The 7,421-nt window shown below is 40.6% G+C and overlaps 1 long non-coding RNA gene across 1 annotated transcript; it reads right to left on the reverse strand.

The window, feature by feature from the left end:
* Positions 1-819: 819 nt before the first annotated feature.
* LOC136053236 (uncharacterized) lies at positions 820-5,115 on the reverse strand. The gene is made up of 3 exons (XR_010622615.1): positions 4,922-5,115; positions 3,854-3,943; positions 820-3,233 (listed from the first exon to the last, which is right to left on the reverse strand). It is a non-coding gene; the product is annotated as an uncharacterized LOC136053236 (long non-coding RNA).
* Positions 5,116-7,421: the final 2,306 nt, after the last annotated feature.

Here is a 7,421-nt window from a genome sequence, read left to right on the forward strand (position 1 = left end):
TTCTATGATTCTGTGATTCCATGAAGGGAGGAATCCTGACTAGTCTGAACTCCCAAGCACTCAGCAATGCTCTGCTAGAAGTGACACTGTAAAGGCAAAGCTCGTAAGTTTGTTTGTAGCCAACTGCAGTATGATTTTATCAAAAGCTAAAGCAAAGCAGAGGGCTGCTGGTTGCATCATTTTGAATAATAAGAGTGCCTGGGGAGTAGGCGTCTGATGTTTGCAGTGGCATGAGCACCTGCAGTTCGTGGGCTAGCAAGTAAGAACAGCAGATGTTCAGCTTCTCTGCAACATCAGGCCTCGAACTGAACACACATGATTTCAAGGATGACCTTCCAGATGTGCAGTGAGTGGCTCCTGCCACTTCAGAACCAGGTGCCATTGAGAGCATCATCAGAGATTTAGGAAATGAGTTCAGAGCTGGATATGAAAACGTATGGATCATTGTCATATGCATCATTAGAGATGAACAAAAGTTAAATGTAACCAGGCTGAGACAGAGAAACTTTCATCTCTTGACAGACATCCAAAGTACCAACTGAGACTGAGAGCAAGCGCTGAGACCTTGCTGATGGTATGACGCTTTAGAGCTGCACTACCCATAGTGAAACCAACTCAATTTTGACATCTACCACATGTGCAATTGAAAAGTGAACTTGCAAGATGGGGATAATTTCGAGACCTAAGTGAAACTAGCTTGTTCAGTCTGTAGAGCTCTTGGGTTCACTTTCTTACGTTTTGCTTTGTACACTTCTACACACCAAGAGTTTTGCTTTGAGTTTTAGGTTCAAACAAAGCAAAACTGATTGCAAACCACGGTATTTTGACTTTTCAGACTGAAATTAGGTCTCACACAGAAATGTTCAAAAGCTGAAGTGCCGAGCACTGGAGCCTGCATTTCAGCCCAGACCATTTTCAAGCTGTCAGCCTGAGGGTCAGAGCCAAGCTTTCCTTACATGTACTGATGCTGAGAGCTGCTTTCTCTGTGCGGTCCCACATCTACAACAAAACTCCCTCAAACCACCCGATTTTGCAGTTTCTTCCAGGAATAATAGGTGAAGCCGTCCCAGAGTTGTCAGATTTAACTAACGTTAAATAATGCCAAGTTAGTAATTGTTACCTTCAATAGATCTGTTTCTAGATAAGTCCATGAAAATTATTACAAGAAACGCAGAAATCCTGAGCTACAGTTAGCACTGCTAGAACGAAAGCCGCACACTTACCTTTATTTTAAAAGACATGTCTTGCCAATAGCAGTAGGGCAGAGTGTCCAGAAACACCCTCCTGAAGAAAGCTTTGAAGAAACACCTACTTAAACATACTTTCAGCCTTTATTTTATCCACTTTGCACATTTATTTTCTTAGCAGCCCTCGAGCCCAATGGTTAACGTGTTGGATTATCGTTCTTACTGGCCACAGAAAATCATTTCTGTCTCATTTACAACAGTGCTTATTATCATACTTCCATGCTCATCATTTAACTTTCCACTATATTAATAACCTGGGCTGATTCTATCCAGCAAGCAACCTAAGCCTTCTGACTTTGACAGAAACCTTGTGTGCTTATTTCTCTTTCTAACCATCAAAGAAGGTCACTGAGCTACTCTAGGTATCAGCATTTTTCCTGTGTGATTCACTCACACCAAGCAAACCCTCTAGACCAACATTTCTTCCGTTTCTGAATTTGTACTTAACCAATAGGATCAACAGGTCCCCTTCTCCGTGGGTGGTGATAATGTCAGTACACCACTGCCCAAATAACCTTTCTCTATAGGGAAATGCTAACATTTAATTCTTTAAATTTAAACCACATGTATTTTGGTCACATAACTGTACTCTGCATTAACTGCCTTTTGTTATTAATTTGTATCACTAAAAACCTTAATGAAACCGGTTATTTAAATTGGAAATGTTAAGTGCAGTAGACATCTAAAATTTGGGTATGAGCTATAATACATCAAAATATTTAAATAGTAACTAAATATTTTACCTAACCATTGTAAACACATTTGCAGAATTAATAACGACACAGCCCTGCGTATGTTCAATGTAAAGCCACGTCTCCAAAGAGCTGTTCTCCTCAGCCCTTTGCAGGGAACATAAGCAACAGCTCAAGAGGCTTTTGAATGGTTTCTATCTGTTACCTTCATCTTACCCAGAAACAAAAAGTGCCATTTAAGTACTGCGTATGTGAGACCTCTGCTAAGGAGAACAAATTACATGCGGGTTGGCCACATGCTATTTTCCTCCCGGTGCTCTCTGGAAGAGGCACTGCCACTGTATACATTCCTCACAAACATTGCCATGGGGTGACCACAAACACACAGCTGCCAGCGCAGTGAAAATACTGCCATTTGGGACCAGGACTCAGGGACTCCTCGTATTCAAACAACAGCAAAATGTAACATGACTGCAAATACACACACAAAAAAGTATAGACAAATTAGGTCTTAAAAATGTGGGGGGAGGAGGGTTCATTTTTAAAGGGTTTTCTGTTATCACGAGGAATAAAACAATTTCTTTAATATTTACACATGTGATATAGATAATGTTTGCATCGGACTGTACTTACAGTCATTGTTTGGATTATATGTTTCACGTCCCAGCATAAAGATGTGTTACTTATAAAACTTTAAATTGCAGATCACAGAGTTTAGATACCAGCACACTATTTTTTGAATTGCCTTTTCCAAAACATGTGCTACCTCCCAGGTGCAAATTTACACCATATTTTTTTTGTTTTTTAAATAGGAATTCTGTAACTCACTCCATGAAGCAAACATTTCACTATGCAGAACCATTCAGGAGTCTTCCTCTGGACTGAAATCACTGAAAGGCCCATCTTCCCCCATTCAGACTTGGAGAGCTCACTGGGGCTGATAATTTATATAAAAACCAGCAGTCACTGGAGGTGGCTGCAATAACAAGAGGTATCCTTGGGGCTTGGTCACTGGGGCTGCTCAGGTTGCAGCTCTCCATGGCTTCCAGTAATACATTCCCATCTCACAATCTTTCAGTTACATAATTCCCAATCTGTGAAATACTGTCACACGCCCTGGTATCTGGTAAAAATGTTCAAAATACCATTGCTCCCTTCTAAAGAGACAAACCAGACCCAGTTCTATGTATCTTCCTGCACCTTCCTCTTGCTCAGACTCCTGGCATGAGTGACATGAGGAGAGTGTTCATTTCTCCTGTCATGCAACCACTGCTGCTGTGCCTGGGGGTTCAGCCTGGAAAAGATTGATACAGACTCGTTTACAAAAAAAAGGAGTAAACAAGAACCATTTTTCTGCTTCATTTGCAAATTACAGAATTAATATTTACGCAATTAAATCCGATTTCCTGATTGCTACGGGGATCATCCTACAATACGCCTTTTTCTGTAACAATTTGACTTCTTAAACTTCTGCAACGATAATCCAAATTCCTGTTGATCATAATGCTAATGACCGATAAAAAACAGTTCATGGGAAAATTTTATCTGCCTATACGATCTTCGTTGACGTCTGTAGTGAATTCCACTCACAGTTTGCTTCCCTCCCGAAACTTCAGTTTTATTATGAGTTATAGATTTTACACTTACACAGTATATAGTTTTTGTACATTATAATCTAGAAGAACTTTTTAGTGACGCTCAGTCCAGCATTGTACAATTCCTATATAACCACACCAACTAATATATTCAAGGTTTTTAAATTCCCTTCTATTCAGCAGACCATCAAAAATGAACCTGATTAACATAGCTTTGTAATTACTGCATGTATTTCTCTAATTCTCTGTAGCTGAGTGCCTGGTACCTGAAGTTACCACTCTCTTCACTGAAATTAGTGAACTGAGGAATTATGCTTACTTTTCCAAGGTTCCCAGTGCTATTGAACCTCAGACCACGGTGACCTTGCTGGGAAGCCCCATTTTCTCAGCCAACGCCCAGATGTGTTATCTGCAAGGGAAAGATGGAGTGCTCAGTGCCCCAAACCTTGAACCTCACAGCTGTCTTCTTGGCACTCCCACAGCATCAGCAGCTCCCCACGCGCACATGGGTTCAGCTCAGCTACCTTAATTCAAAACAGACTTTAGATGGCATCCTGTTAAACATGATAACCCTCTCCTTGCTAGATACAGAATCGCTTTCCTGCCTCTACTCCTTGTTAAACTTGGATAAAACACCTTGGGTGGAATTACTTTCACAGCTGTGCCACCTTTAATTTTGTTAAGCCTTTGTAAAGGTGTGTTGCTTTCTCACAGTGTTTTTCTACACCAGTATCAAAGGCAGAAGTTCAGATGCCTACAGGAAGGTACCCAATGCCCTCTGGAGCAACCCAGAGTATCTGCAGCATCTGCAGTGGGCTGACAGTGACAATGTGGGACCTACAGGAGATCTGCACCACTGAACCGTCAGTGAGAGGCCAGCTGGGATTCCCCAGGGGTTCCAGAATGACACAGGAGGGCTACACTTAGGAACATGCATCTCTTCCAAAATTAACAAAAGAAAGTATAAAATAAAGAAAAAATAAATAAAAATTAATACGATCACTTTGCTAAAAGCTTGGATAATAATACCACAAAGATATAATTTTCCTTTGATATGCAGACTAAATCCCATACCTCCTCATATAAAAAACAGTTGTAAATAATCGCTGCACATCATCTAGATCCCACAAAAATGAAATGCATAATGGAATAAGCTAAATTCACAGCACTTTGATACTATTTTACTTCATATTTTACAAGACTGATACATTTTTAAAGTTAAATACTAAAAATGACAATTGCTTTGAACTATTTGAGAGTGAAGTTGTTAGTTCTAAGTTCATATGCTTTTTTCTTATTCAGCAGCAGAGTGTTTTATGCTGTCCACAAGAAAAGCACTGTGATATTCTTATTTAAATAACTTACTGAAAAAGATACGGGCGCCTACAGCACAATTATTTTCCACCACTTCATTATAATTCCAAATTTTGAAAACATAAAATTAATTCACATATTAATGCATTCCTCAGAGCCAAGACTTGGAGATTGTTCTCATCTTCCCCCTGGATAAATTCCTTCCAGTACCTAAAGGGAGCCTGTGGAAAGCTGGGGAGGGAAGGACTCTTCATCAGAGAGTGTAGCAACAGGACAAAGGATAATGCCTTTAAAGTAAAAGAAGGGAGATTAAGATAAGATATTTTTCACTATGATGGTGGTGAGGCACTGGCACAGCTGCCCAGAGAAGTTGTGGGTGCCCCATCCCTGAAGGCTCTCAAGGCCACGTTGGATGGGGCTCTGGGCAGCCTGAGCTGCTGGGTGACATTGCCCATGGCACAGGGTTGGAACTGGGTGGACTTTAAGATCCCTTCCAACCCAAGCCATTCTGTGATTCAGTGAAATTTAGGATGAAAGAAAGACAACTATTTACAATCATCAAAGCTGTAATAGGTTGGAACAAACCTCCAGTGGCATACAAGGTGGGCAATACACCTCCTGCATAGACTTTACAGCAAGTTTGGTTTTAACAGTCAGAAGGCCAGACTCAGCAGACCTGGAGTCCTCAAGCAATAAGCCAGCGGTGTCTTCATTCTTCATAATTCCAGCACAGTGTGCTTATCAGAAATCAAAATTATGCTCTTTATATTAAAAGAATCCGCATCTAATAGTCAAGTGAACACTTAAGGGATGACAGAACTATTAAAATGACAGTGTGATTCTTTTCTGCTCAGATTTTATTTATAAAGCAGAAAGTGAAACTCTTCACTTCAGACTCAATCTGAAGTATTTGCTCATTTCAGTTGGTTCAACAAGATTACTTGTATCAAAGTAAATGAGATCTCCATTCATCACCTTACTGTGTATGCCCTTTGGGGGAACTAAAGCCTAAAGCCCATCACAAAAACTGATGATTATTACTAGTTGATAGTCATCATGGGAGGAGAGTTCACAGTGGTGAGGGTGACACACACAACTGCAAAAGGCAGGAGACAGCATTAACCAGGCAATGGTTTGCTTCAATCATCCTCTGCCCTCTGCTCATTATATGGCAGGGTTACACAGTGCAAAGATTCTGAGAAAATATTCTGTCAATCTGTGCTTCAAAGCAGACCAGCCAACTTTGTCTTGGTTTTTGTTTGGAGTAATGTATCCTTCAAAAGCTGTATTTTAAAGCAAACTTTTTTTTTTTTTCCTGTCACAGCCAAATTCTCCAGTTCTGGGATTCACAATATTTTCCTTTTTCCAGAATGACACCTGCTGGTGGGAGAAGCGTGGATGAATTACAGATAGTCTGTGGGTTCAATAGCAGCTAACCGAACCATGCTCTGGGAGCGCGCTCATCACCTGTGCCCGGTAAACTGTTGATAATAAAGATCTGGAAATGTAAAGGTACTATAAGAAATCTGTTGTAGAAGCAACATAGTTTTCAAATCTGCTTTAATGTTTGCTCTTATGAAATCACTAAGATACCAGCTACCAAAGCAATGCTTCAGTGGTGTTTCAGCGTCATACCCTATTTTGGGAAGCCCACAGCATGGATACGTCAAATTGAGGTGAAAGCCTGAACGAAATCCTTCCCATTTTATGCAAAAAGCTGCTGTGCTGCCTCAAACCTTTCAGCGTGAGTAAAACCAGCTGCTAACGCTATTATTGGTGCTTAACACTCCAAAAGATTAGCATCTCAAAGAGAAGCATTATGCACATGTCCCTCAACTGGTATACCAGGACACAGCTAGGAGAGATAGAAAGCAAGTTGTACCTTTGCCAAAACTGTGACAAACGCTCCTCAATATGCCAGGCAGCATTAGGGGCTGTAATGGGCTTCCGTATCCGCAGCACCTCTGTTGTATGGAGCTGCTGGAGAAGGCTCCAGCTATAATGGAGCCAGACCTGAGCCTTTCATGCTTTCAGCACATTCACAGCAATATTTTCAAAAGTGATTTCCAATTCTTGGAACATCCTCAGTGAGGAAGCACAGTTTTATTTCCTTTTTCTGAGACGCTAACTTCCTAAAGTCCCCTGTAAAGGAAAGCTAAAGCAGAGGTGCCCAGGAGCCTCAAGAAAACCTTAAGACTGGAGTATGAAAAATCTAGAAATATGAATTATGGAATATAGAAAATTGGGGACAGTAACTTGTGGTCATTTGCAAAATCTTATTTAGAGACCTTGCGTTGGAGGCCCCAGAACTGGACACACATTCAAGTGTGTTCCTCTCAAGTAAATTATTAATATATGGATACTGCTATGGCATACCTCACTGTAATACCAGAGGGCAAACTTCTGTGCTGGTTAGAGAATTAGAATGCAACTTAGGAGCCTTGGCTTGGATTCCTGGATTTGTCACTGGCCTCCTGTATAGCTATAAGAAGACAGTTTCAAATATCTGCTCCTCCAATTCTCCCATCTGTGAAAAGACAATAACAATTTTATGTTTTATGATTTATGATGAT

This window comes from Cyrtonyx montezumae, unplaced genomic scaffold, assembly GCF_038088225.1.
Source record: "Cyrtonyx montezumae isolate F1298 unplaced genomic scaffold, pur_monq_1.0 scaffold_3, whole genome shotgun sequence".
NCBI classification, from domain to species: domain Eukaryota; kingdom Metazoa; phylum Chordata; class Aves; order Galliformes; family Odontophoridae; genus Cyrtonyx; species Cyrtonyx montezumae.